Source organism: Ambystoma mexicanum, chromosome 5q, assembly GCF_040938575.1.
Source record: "Ambystoma mexicanum isolate Mex_15411 chromosome 5q, UKY_AmexF1_1, whole genome shotgun sequence".
NCBI lineage: Eukaryota > Metazoa > Chordata > Amphibia > Caudata > Ambystomatidae > Ambystoma > Ambystoma mexicanum.
The window spans coordinates 541,088,423-541,104,471 of NC_090933.1; positions in this window are offsets into that span (position 1 = coordinate 541,088,423).

Sequence of the window (16,049 nt, forward strand, 5' to 3'; positions counted from 1 at the left end):
CTGCACTGCTGGGGGGTGGGGGTGGTGGGAGACATGGGTGGGGGCCTGGTGGAGGCTGCCCCTGGTGGCTGTGGGGTGGAGGTGTTGGGAGACATGGGTGGGGTCTGCTGGCAGGCGCCCCACAGTGCTGGGGGATGGGGGTGGTGGGGAACATGGTTGGACATGGGTGGGGGCCTGCTGGCAGGTGCCCCACAGTGCTGGGGGGTGGGGGTGGTGGGAGACATGGGTGGGGGCCTGGTGGAGGCTGCCCCTTGTGGCTGGGGGGTGGGGGTGGTGGGAGATATGAGTGGGGGACTGGTGGAGGCTGCCCCTGCACTGCTGGGGGGTGGGGGTGCAGGGAGACATGAGTGGGGGCCTGGTGGAGGCTGCCCCTGGTGGCTGGGGGGTGGAGGTGATGGGAGACATGAGTGGGGACCTGGTGGAGGCTGCCCCTGCACTGCTGGGGGGTGGGGGTGCAGGGAGACATGGGTGGGCACCTGGTGGAGGCTGCCCCTACACTGCTGGGGGGTGGAGGTGATGGGAGACATGAGTGGGGACCTGGTGGAGGCTGCCCCTGGTGGCTGGGGGGTGGGGGTGCAGGGAGACATGAGTGGGGGCCTGGTGGAGGCTGCCCCTGCACTGCTGGGGGGTGGGGGTTCAGGGAGACATGAGTGGGGGGCCTGGTGAAGGCTGCCCCTGCACTGCTGGGGGTGGGGGTGATGGGAGACATGAGTTGGACATGAGTGGGGGCCTGGTGGAGGCTGCCCCTGCACTGCTGGGGGTGGGGGTGATGGGAGACATGAGTTGGACATGAGTGGGGGCCTGGTGGAGGCTGCCCCTGCACTGCTGGGGGGTGGGGGTGCAGGGAGACATGAGTGGGGGGCCTGGTGAAGGCTGCCCCTGCACTGCTGGGGGTGGGGGTGATGGGAGACATGAGTTGGACATGAGTGGGGGCCTGGTGGAGGCTGCCCCTGCACTGCTGGGGGAGGGGGTGATGGGAGACATGAGTTGGACATGAGTGGAGGCCTGGTGGAGGCTGCCCCTGCACTGCTGGGGGGTGGGGGTGCAGGGAGACATGAGTGGGGGCCTGGTGGAGGCTGCCCCTGGTGGCTGGGGGGTGGGGGTGATAGGGGAAATGAGTGGGGGCCTGGTGGAGGATGCCCCTGGTGGCTGGGGGGTGGGGGTGATGGGAGACATGAGTGGGGGCCTGGTGGAGGCTGCCCCTGCACTGCTGGGGGTGGGGGTGATGGGAGACATGAGTTGGACATGGGTGGGGGCCTGGTGGAGGCTGCCCGTGCACTGCTGGGGGGTGGGGGTGGTGGGAGACATGGGTGGGGGCCTGGTTGTGGGTGCCCCTGCACTGCTGGGGGGTGGGGGTGGTGGGAGACATGGGTGGGGACCTGGTGGAGGCTGCCCCTGCACTGCTGGGGGGTGGGGGTGGTGGGAGACATGGGTGGGGGCCTGGTGGTGGGTGCCCCTGCACTGCTGGGGGCTGGGGGTGGTGGGAGACATGGGTGGGGACCTGGTGGAGGCTGCCCCTGCACTGCTGGGGGGTGGGGGTGGTGGGAGACATGGGTGGGGGCCTGGTGGTGGGTGCCCCTGCACTGCTGGGGGGTGGGGGTGGTGGGAGACATGGGTGGGGACCTGGTGGAGGCTGCCCCTGCACTGCTGGGGGGTGGGGGTGGTGGGAGACATGGGTGGGGGCCTGGTGGTGAGTGCCCTTGCACTGCTGGGGGGTGGGGGTGGTGGGAGACATGGGTGGGGACCTGGTGGAGGCTGCCCCTGCACTGCTGGGGGGTGGGGGTGGTGGGAGACATGGGTGGGGACCTGGTGGAGGCTGCCCCTGCACTGCTGGGGGGTGGGGTGGTGGGAGACATGGGTGGGGACCTGGTGGAGGCTGCCCCTGCACTGCTGGGGGGTGGGGGTGGTGGGGAACATGGTTGGACATGGGTGGGGGCCTGCTGGCAGGTGACCCACAGTGCTGGGGGGTGGGGGTGGTGGGAGACATGGGTGGGGGCCTGGTGGAGGCTGCCCCTGGTGGCTGGGGGGTGGGGGTGGTGGGAGATATGAGTGGGGGACTGGTGGAGGTTGCCCATGCACTGCTGGGGGGTGGGGGTGCAGGGAGACATGAGTGGGGGCCTGGTGGAGGCTGCCCCTGCACTGCTGGGGTGTGGGGGTGGTGGTAGACATGGGTGGGGGCCTGGTGGAGGCTGCCCCTGCACTGCTGGGGGGTGGGGGTGATGGGAGACATGAGTGGGGACCTGATGGAGGCTGCCCCTGGTGGCTGGGGGGTGGGGGTGCAGGGAGACATGAGTGGGGGCCTGGTGGAGGCTGCCCCTGCACTGCTGGGGGTGGGGGTGCAGGGAGACATGAGTGGGGGCCTGGTGGAGGCTGCCCCTGCACTGCTGGGGGTGGGGGTGATGGGAGACATGGGTGGGGACCTGGTGGAGGCTGCCCCTGCACTGCTGGGGGGTGGGGGTGGTGGGAGACATGGGTGGGGGCCTGGTGGAGGCTGCCCCTGCACTCCTCGGGGGTGGGGGTGCAGGGAGACATGAGTGGGGGCCTGGTGGAGGCTGCCCCTGCACTGCTGGGGGGTGGGGGTGGTGGGAGACATGGGTGGGGGCCTGGTGGAGGCTGCCCCTGGTGGCTGGGGGGTGGAGGTGATGGGAGACATGGGTGGGGTCTGCTGGCAGGTGCCCCACAGTGCTGGGGGGTGGGGGTGGTGGGGAACATGGTTGGACATGGGTGGGGGCCTGCTGGCAGGTGACCCACAGTGTTGGGGGGTGGGGGTGGTGGGAGACATGGGTGGGGGCCTGGTGGAGGCTGCCCCTGGTGGCTGGGGGGTGGGGGTGGTGGGAGATATGAGTGGGGGACTGGTGGAGGCTGCCCCTGCACTGCTGGGGGGTGGGGGTGCATGGAGACATGAGTGGGGGCCTGGTGGAGGCTGCCCCTGGTGGCTGGGGGGTGGGGGTGATGGGAGACATGAGTGGGGTCCTGGTGGAGGCTGCCCCTGCACTGCTGGGGTGTGGGGTGGTGGTAGACATGGGTGGGGGCCTGGTGGAGGCTGCCCCTGCACTGCTGGGGGGTGGGGGTGATGGGAGTCATGAGTGGGGACCTGGTGAAGGCTGCCCCTGGTGGCTGGGGGGTGGGGGTGCAGGGAGACATGAGTGGGGGCCTGGTGGAGGCTGCCCCTGCACTGCTGGGGGTGGGGGTGCAGGGAGACATGAGTGGGGGCCTGGTGGATGCTGCCCCTGCACTGCTGGGGGTGGGGGTGATGGGAGACATGAGTTGGACATGAGTGGGGGCCTGGTGGAGGCTGTCCCTGCACTGCTGGGGGTGGGGGTGATGGGAGACATGAGTTGGTAATGAGTGGGGGTCTGGTGGTGGCTACCCCTGCACTGCTGGGGGTGGTGGGAGACATGGGTGGGGGCCTGGTGGAGGCTGCCCCTGCACTCCTCGGGGGTCGGGGTGCAGGGAGACATGAGTGGGGGCCTGGTGGAGGCTGCCCCTGCACTGCTGGGGGGTGGGGGTGGTGGGAGACATGGGTGGGGGCCTGGTGGAGGCTGCCCCTGGTGGCTGTGGGGTGGAGGTGGTGGGAGACATGGGTGGGGTCTGCTGGCAGGTGCCCCACAGTGCTGGGGGATGGGGGTGGTGGGGAACATGGTTGGACATGGGTGGGGGCCTGCTGGCAGGTGCCCCACAGTGCTGGGGGGTGGGGGTGGTGGGAGACATGGGTGGGGGCCTGGTGGAGGCTGCCCCTTGTGGCTGGGGGCTGGGGGTGGTGGGAGACATGGGTGGGGACCTGGTGGAGGCTGCCCCTGCACTGCTGGGGGGTGGGGGTGGTGGGAGACATGGGTGGGGGCCTGGTGGTGGGTGCCCCTGCACTGCAGGGGGGTGGGGGTGGTGGGAGACATGGGTGGGGACCTGGTGGAGGCTGCCCCTGCACTGCTGGGGGGTGGGGTGGTGAGAGACATGGGTGGGGGCCTGGTGGTGAGTGCCCCTGCACTGCTGGGGGGTGGGGGTGGTGGGAGACATGGGTGGGGACCTGGTGGAGGCTGCCCCTGCACTGCTGGGGGGTGGGGGTTGTGGGAGACATGGGTGGGGACCTGGTGGAGGCTGCCCCTGCACTGCTGGGGTGTGGGGTGGTGGGAGACATGGGTGGGGACCTGGTGGAGGCTGCCCCTGCACTGCTGGGGGGTGGGGGTGGTGGGGAACATGGTTGGACATGGGTGGGGGCCTGCTGGCAGGTGACCCACAGTGCTGGGGGGTGGGGGTGGTGGGAGACATGGGTGGGGGCCTGGTGGAGGCTGCCCCTGGTGGCTGGGGGGTGGGGGTGGTGGGAGATATGAGTGGGGGACTGGTGGAGGCTGCCCCTGCACTGCTGGGTGGGTGGGGGTGCAGGGAGACATGAGTGGGGGCCTGGTGGAGGCTGCCCCTGGTGGCTGGGTGGTGGGGGTGATGGGAGACATGAGTGGGGGCCTGGTGGAGGCTGCCCCTGCACTGCTGGGGTGTGGGGGTGGTGGTAGACATGGGTGGGGGCCTGGTGGAGGCTGCCCCTGCACTGCTGGGGGGTGGGGGTGATGGGAGACATGAGTGGGGACCTGATGGAGGCTGCCCCTGGTGGCTGGGGGGTGGGGGTGCAGGGAGACATGAGTGGGGGCCTGGTGGAGGCTGCCCCTGCACTGCTGGGGGTGGGGGTGCAGGGAGACATGAGTGGGGGCCAGGTGGAGGCTGCCCCTGCACTGCTGGGGGTGGGGGTGATGGGAGACATGGGTGGGGACCTGGTGGAGGCTGCCCCTGCACTGCTGGGGGGTGGGGGTGGTGGGAGACATGGGTGGGGGCCTGGTGAAGGCTGCCCCTGCACTCCTCGGGGGTGGGGGTGCAGGGAGACATGAGTGGGGGCCTGGTGGAGGCTGACCCTGCACTGCTGGGGGGTGGGGGTGGTGGGAGACATGGGTGGGGGCCTGGTGGAGGCTGCCCCTGGTGGCTGGGGGGTGGAGGTGATGGGAGACATGGGTGGGGTCTGCTGGCAGGTGCCCCACAGTGCTGGGGGGTGGGGGTGGTGGGGAACATGGTTGGACATGGGTGGGGGCCTGCTGGCAGGTGACCCACAGTGTTGGGGGGTGGGGGTGGTGGGAGACATGGGTGGGGGCCTGGTGGAGGCTGCCCCTGGTGGCTGGGGGGTGGGGGTGGTGGGAGATATGAGTGGGGGACTGGTGGAGGCTGCCCCTGCACTGCTGGGGGGTGGGGGTGCATGGAGACATGAGTGGGGGCCTGGTGGAGGCTGCACCTGGTGGCTGGGGGGTGGGGGTGATGGGAGACATGAGTGGGGGCCTGGTGGAGGCTGCCCCTGCACTGCTGGGGTGTGGGGTGGTGGTAGACATGGGTGGGGGCCTGGTGGAGGCTGCCCCTGCACTGCTGGGGGGTGGGGGTGATGGGAGACATGAGTGGGGACCTGGTGGAGGCTGCCCCTGGTGGCTGGGGGGTGGGGGTGCAGGGAGACATGAGTGGGGGCCTGGTGGAGGCTGCCCCTGCACTGCTGGGGGTGGGGGTGCAGGGAGACATGAGTGGGGGCCTGGTGGAGGCTGCCCCTGCACTGCTGGGGGTGGGGGTGATGGGAGACATGAGTTGGACATGAGTGGGGGCCTGGTGGAGGCTGTCCCTGCACTGCTGGGGGTGGGGGTGATGGGAGACATGAGTTGGTAATGAGTGGGGGTCTGGTGGAGGCTGCCCCTGCACTGCTGGGGGTGGTGGGAGACATGGGTGGGGGCCTGGTGGAGGCTGCCCCTGCACTCCTCGGGGGTGGGGGTGCAGGGAGACATGAGTGGGGGCCTGGTGGAGGCTGCCCCTGCACTGCTGGGGGGTGGGGGTGGTGGGAGACATGGGTGGGGGCCTGGTGGAGGCTGCCCCTGGTGGCTGTGGGGTGGAGGTGGTGGGAGACATGGGTGGGGTCTGCTGGCAGGTGCCCCACAGTGCTGGGGGATGGGGGTGGTGGGGAACATGGTTGGACATGGGTGGGGGCCTGCTGGCAGGTGCCCCACAGTGCTGGGGGTGGGGGTGGTGGGAGACATGGGTGGGGGCCTGGTGGAGGCTGCCCCTTGTGGCTGGGGGGTGGGGCTGGTGGGAGATATGAGTGGGGGACTGGTGGAGGCTGCCCCTGCACTGCTGGGGGGTGGGGGTGCAGGGAGACATGAGTGGGGGCCTGGTGGAGGCTGCCCCTGGTGGCTGGGGGGGTGGGGGTGATGGGAGACATGAGTGGGGGCCTGGTGGAGGCTGCCCCTGCACTGCTGGGGTGTGGGGGTGGTGGTAGACATGGGTGGGCGCCTGGTGGAGGCTGCCCCTGCACTGCTGGGGGGTGGAGGTGATGGGAGACATGAGTGGGGACCTGGTGGAGGCTGCCCCTGGTGGCTGGGGGGTGGGGGTGCAGGGAGACATGAGTGGGGGCCTGGTGGAGGCTGCCCCTGCACTGCTGGGGGGTGGGGGTGCAGGGAGACATGAGTGGGGGGCCTGGTGAAGGCTGCCCCTGCACTGCTGGGGGTGGGGGTGATGGGAGACATGAGTTGGACATGAGTGGGGGCCTGGTGGAGGCTGCCCCTGCACTGCTGGTGGTGGGGGTGATGGGAGACATGAGTTGGACATGAGTGGGGGCCTGGTGGAGGCTGCCCCTGCACTGCTGGGGGGTGGGGGTGCAGGGAGACATGAGTGGGGGCCTGGTGGAGGCTGCCCCTGGTGGCTGGGGGGTGGGGGTGATAGGGGAAATGAGTGGGGGCCTGGTGGAGGATGCCCCTGGTGGCTGGGGGGTGGGGGTGATGGGAGACATGAGTAGGGGCCTGGTGGAGGCTGCCCCTGCACTGCTGGGGGTGGGGGTGATGGAAGACATGAGTTGGACATGGGTGGGGGCCTGGTGGAGGCTGCCCGTGCACTGCTGGGGGGTGGGGGTGCAGGGAGACATGGGTGGGGGCCTGGTGGTGGGTGCCCCTGCACTGCTGGGGGGTGGGGGTGGTGGGAGACATGGGTGGGGACCTGGTGGAGGCTGCCCCTGCACTGCTGGGGGGTGGGGGTGGTGGGAGACATGGGTGGGGGCCTGGTGGTGGGTGCCCCTGCACTGCTGGGGGCTGGGGGTGGTGGGAGACATGGGTGGGGACCTGGTGGAGGCTGCCCCTGCACTGCTGGGGGTGGGGGTGGTGGGAGACATGGGTGGGGGCCTGGTGGTGGGTGCCCCTGCACTGCTGGGGGGTGGGGGTGGTGGGAGACATGGGTGGGGACCTGGTGGAGGCTGCCCCTGCACTGCTGGGGGGTGGGGGTGGTGGGAGACATGGGCGGGGGCCTGGTGGTGAGTGCCCCTGCACTGCTGGGGGGTGGGGGTGGTGGGAGACATGGGTGGGGACCTGGTGGAGGCTGCCCCTGCACTGCTGGGGGGTGGGGGTGGTGGGAGACATGGGTGGGGACCTGGTGGAGGCTGCCTCTGCACTGCTGGGGGGTGGGGGTGGTGGGAGACATGGGTGGGGACCTGGTGGAGGCTGCCCCTGCACTGCTGGGGGGTGGGGGTGGTGGGGAACATGGTTGGACATGGGTGGGGACCTGGTGGAGGCTGCCCCTGGTGGCTGGGGGGTGGGGGTGATGGGAGACATGAGTGGGGGCCTGGTGGAGGCTGCCCCTGCACTGCTGGGTTGTGGGGGTGGTGGTAGACATGGGTGGGGGCCTGGTGGAGGCTGCCCCTGCACTGCTGGGGGGTGGGGGTGATGGGAGACATGGGTGGGGACCTGATGGAGGCTGCCCCTGGTGGCTGGGGGGTGGGGGTGCAGGGAGACATGAGTGGGGGCCTGGTGGAGGCTGCCCCTGCACTGCTGGGGGTGGGGGTGATGGGAGACATGGGTGGGGACCTGGTGGAGGCTGCCCCTGCACTGCTGGGGGGTGGGGGTGGTGGGAGACATGGGTGGGGGCCTGGTGGAGGCTGCCCCTGCACTCCTCGGGGGTGGGGGTGCAGGGATACATGAGTGGGGGCCTGGTGGAGGCTGCCCCTGCACTGCTGGGGGGTGGGGGTGGTGGGAGACATGGGTGGGGGCCTGGTGGAGGCTGCCCCTGGTGGCTGGGGGGTGGAGGTGATGGGAGACATGGGTGGGGTCTGCTGGCAGGTGCCCCACAGTGCTGGGGGGTGGTGGGGAACATGGTTGGACATGGGTGGGGGCCTGCTGGCAGGTGACCCACAGTGTTGGGGGGTGGGGGTGGTGGGAGACATGGGTGGGGGCCTGGTGGAGGCTGCCCCTGGTGGCTGGGGGGTGGGGGTGGTGGGAGATATGAGTGGGGGACTGGTGGAGGCTGCCCCTGCACTGCTGGGGGTGGGGGTGCATGGAGACATGAGTGGGGGCCTGGTGGAGGCTGCCCCTGGTGGCTGGGGGGTGGGGGTGATGGGAGACATGAGTGGGGGCCTGGTGGAGGCTGCCCCTGCACTGCTGGGGTGTGGGGTGGTGGTAGACATGGGTGGGGGCCTGGTGGAGGCTGCCCCTGCACTGCTGGGGGGTGGGGTGATGGGAGACATGAGTGGGGACCTGGTGGAGGCTGCCTCTGGTGGCTGGGGGGTGGGGGTGCAGGGAGACATGAGTGGGGGCCTGGTGGAGGCTGCCCCTGCACTGCTGGGGGTGGGGGTGCAGGGAGACATGAGTGGGGGCCTGGTGGAGGCTGCCCCTGCACTGCTGGGGGTGGGGGTGATGGGAGACATGAGTTGGACATGAGTGGGGGCCTGGTGGAGGCTGTCCCTGCACTGCTGGGGGTGGGGGTGATGGGAGACATGAGTTGGTAATGAGTGGGGGTCTGGTGGAGGCTGCCCCTGCACTGCTGGGGGGTGGGGGTGCAGGGAGACATGAGTGGGGGCCTGGTGGAGGCTGCCCCTGGTGGCTGGGGGGTGGGGGCGATAGGGGAAATGAGTGGGGGCCTGGTGGAGGATGCCCCTGGTGGCTGGGGGGTGGGGGTGATGGGAGACATGAGTAGGGCCTGGTGGAGGCTGCCCCTGCACTGCTGGGGGGTGGGGGTGCAGGGAGACATGAGTGGGGGCCTGGTGGAGGCTGCCCCTGGTGGCTGGGGGGTGGGGGTGATAGGGGAAATGAGTGCGGGCCTGGTGGAGGATGCCCCTGGTGGCTGGGGGGTGGTTGTGATGGGAGACATGAGTGGGGGCCTGGTGGAGGCTGCCCCTGCACTGCTGGGGGGTGGGGGTGCAGGGAGACATGAGTGGGGGCCTGGTGGAGGCTGCCCCTGGTGGCTGGGGGTGGGGGTGATAGGGGAAATGAGTGGGGGCCTGGTGGAGGATGCCCCTGGTGGCTGGGGGTGATGGGAGACATGAGTGGGGGCCTGGTGGAGGCTGCGCCTGCACTGCTGGGGGGTGGGGGTGGTGGGAGACATGGGTGGGGGCCTGGTGGAGGCTCCCCCTGCACTCCTCGGGGGTGGGGGTGCAGGGAGACATGAGTGGGGGCCTGGTGGAGGCTGCCCCTGCACTGCTGGGGGGTGGGGGTGGTGGGAGACATGGGTGGGGGCCTGGTGGAGGCTGCCCCTGCACTGCTGGTGGGTGGGGGTGGTGGGAGACATGGGTGGGGGCCTGGTGGAGGCTGCCCCTGGTGACTGGGGGGGTGGGGGTGGTGGGAGACATGGGTGGGGGCCTGGTGGAGGGTGCCCCTGGTGGCTGGGGGTGCAGGGGGACATGCGTTGGTGGGCAGTAGTGCAAGTTGACATGTGGGTTGGCTGGTGGGCATGGCCATGGTGGATGGGGTGCCTGCATGACATGTGCTGGGTAGGCCCCTGTGGTGTGAGCCACCTGCAGGGGCCGAGGAGGGTGTAGATTGAACACCTGGGAGGACCCACACGTGCAATTCTCGTGTGCTGCTCCCCGCGCACCCCTGTAATACACGTACCCTGATGATATCACGTGTGGAACTTCCCGCGCACCCCTGTAATACACGTACCCTGATGGAATTGCATGTGGAACTTCCCGCGCCCCCCCCCCGAAATACACGTACCCCGCTCAATCGCGTGTGTAACTACCCGCGCACCCTCGATATACACGTACCCCGCTCAATCGCGTGTGTAACTTCCCGCGCACCCCCGAAATACACGTACCCCGCTCAATCGCGTGTGTAACTTCCCGCGCACCCCCGAAATACACGTACCCCGCTCAATCGCGTGTTTAACTACGCGCGCACCCCCGATATGCACGTACCCCGCTCAATCGCGTGTGTAACTTCCTGCGCACCCCCGAAATACACGTACCCTGCTCAATCACGTGTGTCACTTCCCGCGCGCCCCCGAAATACACGTACCCCGCTCGATCGCGTGTGTTGCTTCCCGCGCACCCCCGCAATACACGTGCCCCGCTCGCACAGGCCCAATTGCTGTATGTTGCCTCTTTTGTGATGCGCTGGGACTCTACCGCCTGCCTTCGTGTGGCGGACGTGTTTCAGCTTGTGCGTGTCTTTGGCTGTGCGTGGCTTTGCCCTATTCGATTCCATGAATATGTGTGGTTCGAGTGCGTGTGGGCGTTCCGTCTGCTTCCCTGCAGTACATCCCCAGTTACGCCCTTATTTTTCGCGCGTTGTTCCCCATTCCGCGCGTTACGCCCCGTGTCCCGCCCACTTTCTGGTGTATGCGCCGAGGTTGTGCGCTTTCACTGTGCCCGTCGCGCATGCCTTTCGGGATGTTGCAGTGACTTGTGTGCCATGCACGGGTTTGGCGCACATCCCGAGGTGAACACGAGCAGGGACTTCCATGAATCGCACGCGTGCGCCTGTTTTTTTCAGCTTGCGCCTGCTTGCGCAACGATTTTCGGCGCACGTTTGTTCCATTAATCGGCCCCTCAATGTAAAGCAGTATCTAGCAAGGTTACCATCTTTAAATTGTAGCACGTTTTACTACTTTTCTTTTATCAGGCAGTATACTTGTATGGCGAAGCCAAACATAGGTGCATGCATTAAATGGCTATTAATGACTGTAGTTCACCAAACAGCCAACACATTGTATCACAGTAGGTAACATTGAGAGAATGTAGCCAGTGAAATTGTGACCTTGACTGCGGTACACCAAACAGTCATCAGATGCCCTTGCAAATGAAACAGTTGATATGCAGGTGATATTCAGTGTCCTCTTTAGGCTTTGGCTGTTTAGGACAAGAGATTAGCGGCATCGGCACTGCTGCCACTGACTGCTTTATATTTAGAATTAGAGTCATTCATACAATCGCAATCCCTGCATTCTGCAGATGCTTTTGGATTGTTATGTTATTTTAAAAGGTTGTCACTTTCACTGTAGTAGTTAGCACCATGCTGTTCCTTTCCGGCCATCTTGTTTCTATATCATCCCCTAGGCACACGATTATCTCTCTGCATATGCATTAAGGTTATCATACATACAAGGTGAGGTATTTTTTTTTTTTTTTAACATTGAAAACAATAATTTCTATGTTCTCTCTTTTAAATCTGAATAAAATCACTTGCCAGAACATTTTCTTACTTATATTCTGGGACAATTTAGACGTGAATTTCCTTGAGCCAAATGATCCAGTGAAATAGAGTTTGGGCTGCATTTCACCAAAGAGCCACCGATGCCATCTGATTTGATACTCGTGGAGGGGGAGGAGGGGCTGTGCCTGGTCTTTTTTGGGCGCGGGTTTAGGTTTAGAGGTTAGTGATTGCAGCACTTCAGGCATTTGAATGACTTCTGCTTTATCTTCCAGCTGCCCAGTCAGAGGCATGGACCTGTTTGTAATCCTTTACTCTATGGTCGACTTGGTCCTTTTTACCAAGAGGAAAAAAGTCAGTGCTTTGTATGGGGCATCTTTTCAGCCATCTCTTTTTATCCTCACACACAAGAATCTGTGGGCCTGGTTTGTGTAGCGCATAAGCAATTTGCGCCAAAAAAATTGCTCTATGCAGCGCGCACATCTATATCCACTGATTCTCAGATCGGCCTGTGTGCAGGTTCCCACCTCTGTGCGCCCTGCGTGAGGCTTGAGGGAATGCCCAGTGCAAAGACCAATAAGGTGGCGGAATATGCAAACAGCCTCATTAAAGTAGGCAGTGGCGTCGCCAGGAATCAAATTTAGGAGGGGTACAGAGGGGGCCAAAGACAAAAGTAGGGGGGCACAGACAAAAGTAAGGGGAGAACATGGTCACTGCTCGTCTTAGGTAGGGGGGGCACATGGGGGGCACTGGGTTTCACAGGGGGGGCCCTGCCCCCCCCAGTTCCCCCTAGCGACGTCACTGAAAGTAGGTGAATGAGGGATAACATGGGCATGGGGGAGGGAGGCACCATGCACATGTACAAACACACCGTATGAAGTGCAAACAAACCTGTATTTACGGAATCACTTGTGCATCTGCACAAGCCAAAAAGGATAATAATTTCACTGCCACCCGTGACCAGGTACAAAGTGAGACTGTGCCATGTAATCCCAAGTTTAAAAACAGCCATGCAATCGAAGAATAGAGAAGCGTTGTGACCATACCCGTTCCTGCATTGCTTGCATACCTACTGCTTCATGGAAGAAGGAGGAGGGCCAAAATCTGCCATACACTCACAACGATATTTGGCATGCCTGATGAGGAAGTATATGGCACATAATGCTTCCCCCATGTCATCCTTGAATTGGTCGGGGAGTGGGAGAATTACCTGGTGTCCCCAACCAAGTGTTCACAGCCAATACCACCCTTGATGAAAGTCCTAACTTCCCTTCACTTCCTGATGACTGGCACAGTCCAACAGACCACAGACATTATTGGGGGTATTTCACAGCCTACACAATCACGCTGCCTCAAACAGGTCTTAAGCTGCATTATAGCATGTGTGCACAGCCACATGGACATGCCATGCAAAGTGCATGCAAGGCAAAGAGGGGCTAAAGAATTCTAGGCAATTGCCCAGTTCCCACGAGTACTTTGGGCAATTGATTGCACATATGTTGCACTACAGCCCCCTGAGCCACAGACAATATATATTGTAACAGAATAAAATTGTCATTCGCTGCACTTGGAGGCCATCTGTGATGCAAAGGGTCACATCATGCATGTGAAAGCAAACTACCCTGGATGCACCCATGATAGCTATATCTTGCATCATTCCCCCATCCACCAGGCACTGGCATCGGGCACGTTCAGGAATAAGTTGCCTGCACTGCCTTTCTGGCAACCCCTGCACTTAGGGACTGTTTCTGTATCCCTACAGTTCCACCACCAGCACTTGACACCTGATGTCTGCACTTACCTTTGCACTTGCCACCAGCTGGCCGTACGTTACCTATTGTTTAGTATTCTTTATCCCATGTACTGCACTTTCCCCCTCCCCCTTCCCATGCACTTGCACGATCTGAATGACACCTGGCCTAGTAGGATCGTTGTCTGTCTTCCCTCTGTTCCATCACCCTTACCATGTCGCGCCTTGAAATACTTTTGTATAGGCGCATTATAAATACCATATCATATCATATCATAACATATCATATCAAGTTGCTCATTGCTGAGAATCAGCCAGCAAACACAACAAAACACACTGATTGGTGGTCACATCCAATACAAACCACCATAAAATCATATACCATAACAAAATATTATCATTGTAATTTACAGGGGACAGTGATTACCCGCTATCAACATTTCTGATGATGCCTATCCAAAATCCCACCATACAAGCGGAGGCCCAGTACAATTCAGCCCACATTGCCACCAGAGGAACAGTCAAGTGCACATTTGGAGTGCTGAAATCACGGTTCTACTGAATGGACCATTCAGATGGGGTACTGTTGTATGCACCAGCTGTGTCATGTAAAATCATATTGGCAGGTTGAATCTTGCATAATATAGTCACACGTTGTGACATACCAATAGAGGTGCATGAGGTATTTAGACCGCAGCCACAGGCAGTACCCATACCATTAGCAAATGGTGAGGGGTAAGCACATATGCAATCAGCACGTCCAGACATACTTCACATTAATAAAATCCAGTGTGAGAGTCACGCCATACACACATCCCTGATGGCCTTCGACAATGGAACATGGCAAGTATAGTTTGCCCATAAACAACAACCTGAGAATGGTACATCAATCAATCAATCAATCAATCAATCAAGTATGTCTATAGCACACTGTCACCAAAGGCATAATGGTGCATTGGAGAGATACCGAAGAGACTTGGGTGGAGCATCACATGAAAAGGAACATTTTTAGGTTTCGTTTGAAAAGTGCAAAATCCAAATTGCTCTGCAGCTGGATTGGCAATGAATTCCAGAGCCCAGGTCCTGCGATAGAAAAGGCCCTGCAGCTGATTCGCTCCTTTCAATATTTAGGAACGCACAGAAGTGCTGCATCAGTGGATTTAAGGGGGTTGTCCGGAGTATAGCTCTGTAACTTCTCCTGAATGGCCAGACACATTTCCTGCTCTGTGATTGGTGAATCATGCAGGAGGCTTCAAATTTGACCTGGGCTGTGACAGGGAGCCAATGAAGAGTTGGACGTGCCTTAGAGACATACTGGCAAAAAGGAATCTGCTTCACTAATCAAACTGCTGCATTTTGCAGCACTTGGAGATACTGGATTAGAAATGATGGGTGTGGCAGATAAATGGTGTTACAGTAGTCATTTATCCTATTTAGGCAGGCTGCAACTATTTGGGCATGGAATTTCTCAGGAATAAAGGGGAGAGCTTTCTTTAACTGCTTCAGTTTAAGGAATCCTAGTACACATAGTTTATCTGGGTCTCTATGGTCAGAGAAGAGGGCATTTTAATGCCCAGGTTCCGACCACTTTGGTGGGTTCTGGCAGAGGTCTGAGTGAAGACAGACAGAATTCAGAGGTCCAGCTCATTATAGCCTCTGTAGGGGCTGACAAATAGGAGGACCTCCACCTTACCACCATTCAACTTAAGCCAATTGGCTTCCATCCAGCCCCGATAGCATCCAGGCAGCTTTTTAATCTTTCTCCCACCTCAGTCTGTTTGGGGTGTAACCTAAACAGAATTTGAGTATCGTCTGCAAAGGAGCAAACACTAAATCCAAATGAGTGAATGACTGTCATTAGGGGCCGGATGTATGGGGTAAACAATAGCGGGAACAGAGCCGAACCCTGAGGAACTCCACAGGTCACAAGAACCCAGGAGGATCAATAGGGGGGAAGAGAGACCATTTGAAAATGAGAGGTCGGGAAAGCATAGAACCAGTCCCAGACAGAGCCTGATAACCCAGCCTCTTTTAGTCTAGATATTAGAATGTCATGAGCAATGGTATCAAAAGCGGCCGACAGGTCTAATAGTATATGGCCTGCTGTGCCACCTTCATCTCTGATCATGGTGTGATCATCAAGCACTGCTACCAAAACAGATTCAGTCCCCATCATGGGGCAAATACTCATTTGGCAGCAGTCCAGCATATTTTGGCCCTCAAGGAACACCCTCAACTGAGGGGTGACCACTGCTTCCAGCAACTTCATGAGAAAAGGCAGCAGCTAGATGGGGTGATAGTTAGATAAGACCGAGGCGTGCAGAAATGGCTTTTTCAACAAAGGGATCACCAAAACTTCTTTTAACTTAACAGGAATTTGACCGAAAGCCAGTGAAGAATTTCACGGCTTCGGCTAGAATCACAGAAAAAACACGCAGGAGCTCGTTTCAACAGGTACAAGGGAATATCTTCAAGGGGGCAGGCTGATTTCAGGCTGGCAACCTTCCTGTTCATCTCGGCCCCATTGGTGGGTGTGAAAACAGTAAACTACAGCCTACTCTGTCGTTGATGGGATAGGACTGCTGGCCTTGCAGGAAGTTCAATTTTTCCTTTGTCCATGATGTCTTTCCTGATCCCCCTGATTTAATCAATGAAAAAAACAGAGAGATCATCGCAGGGTAACTGTGAGATGTACATCCCGGAATTCGCATTAGGCTTGGTTAAGTTCTTAACTATTTCAAAACTTTTTTTAGAGCATTCATAGCTAGTTGGATGGAATGGCAAAGTAAACAGATTTGGCTACTTTCAGAGTCTGTACGTTGCTTCTTAAAATCCTTGCATAGTTAGGCATCGTAGAGCTTTCTCCATTTGCGTTCTGC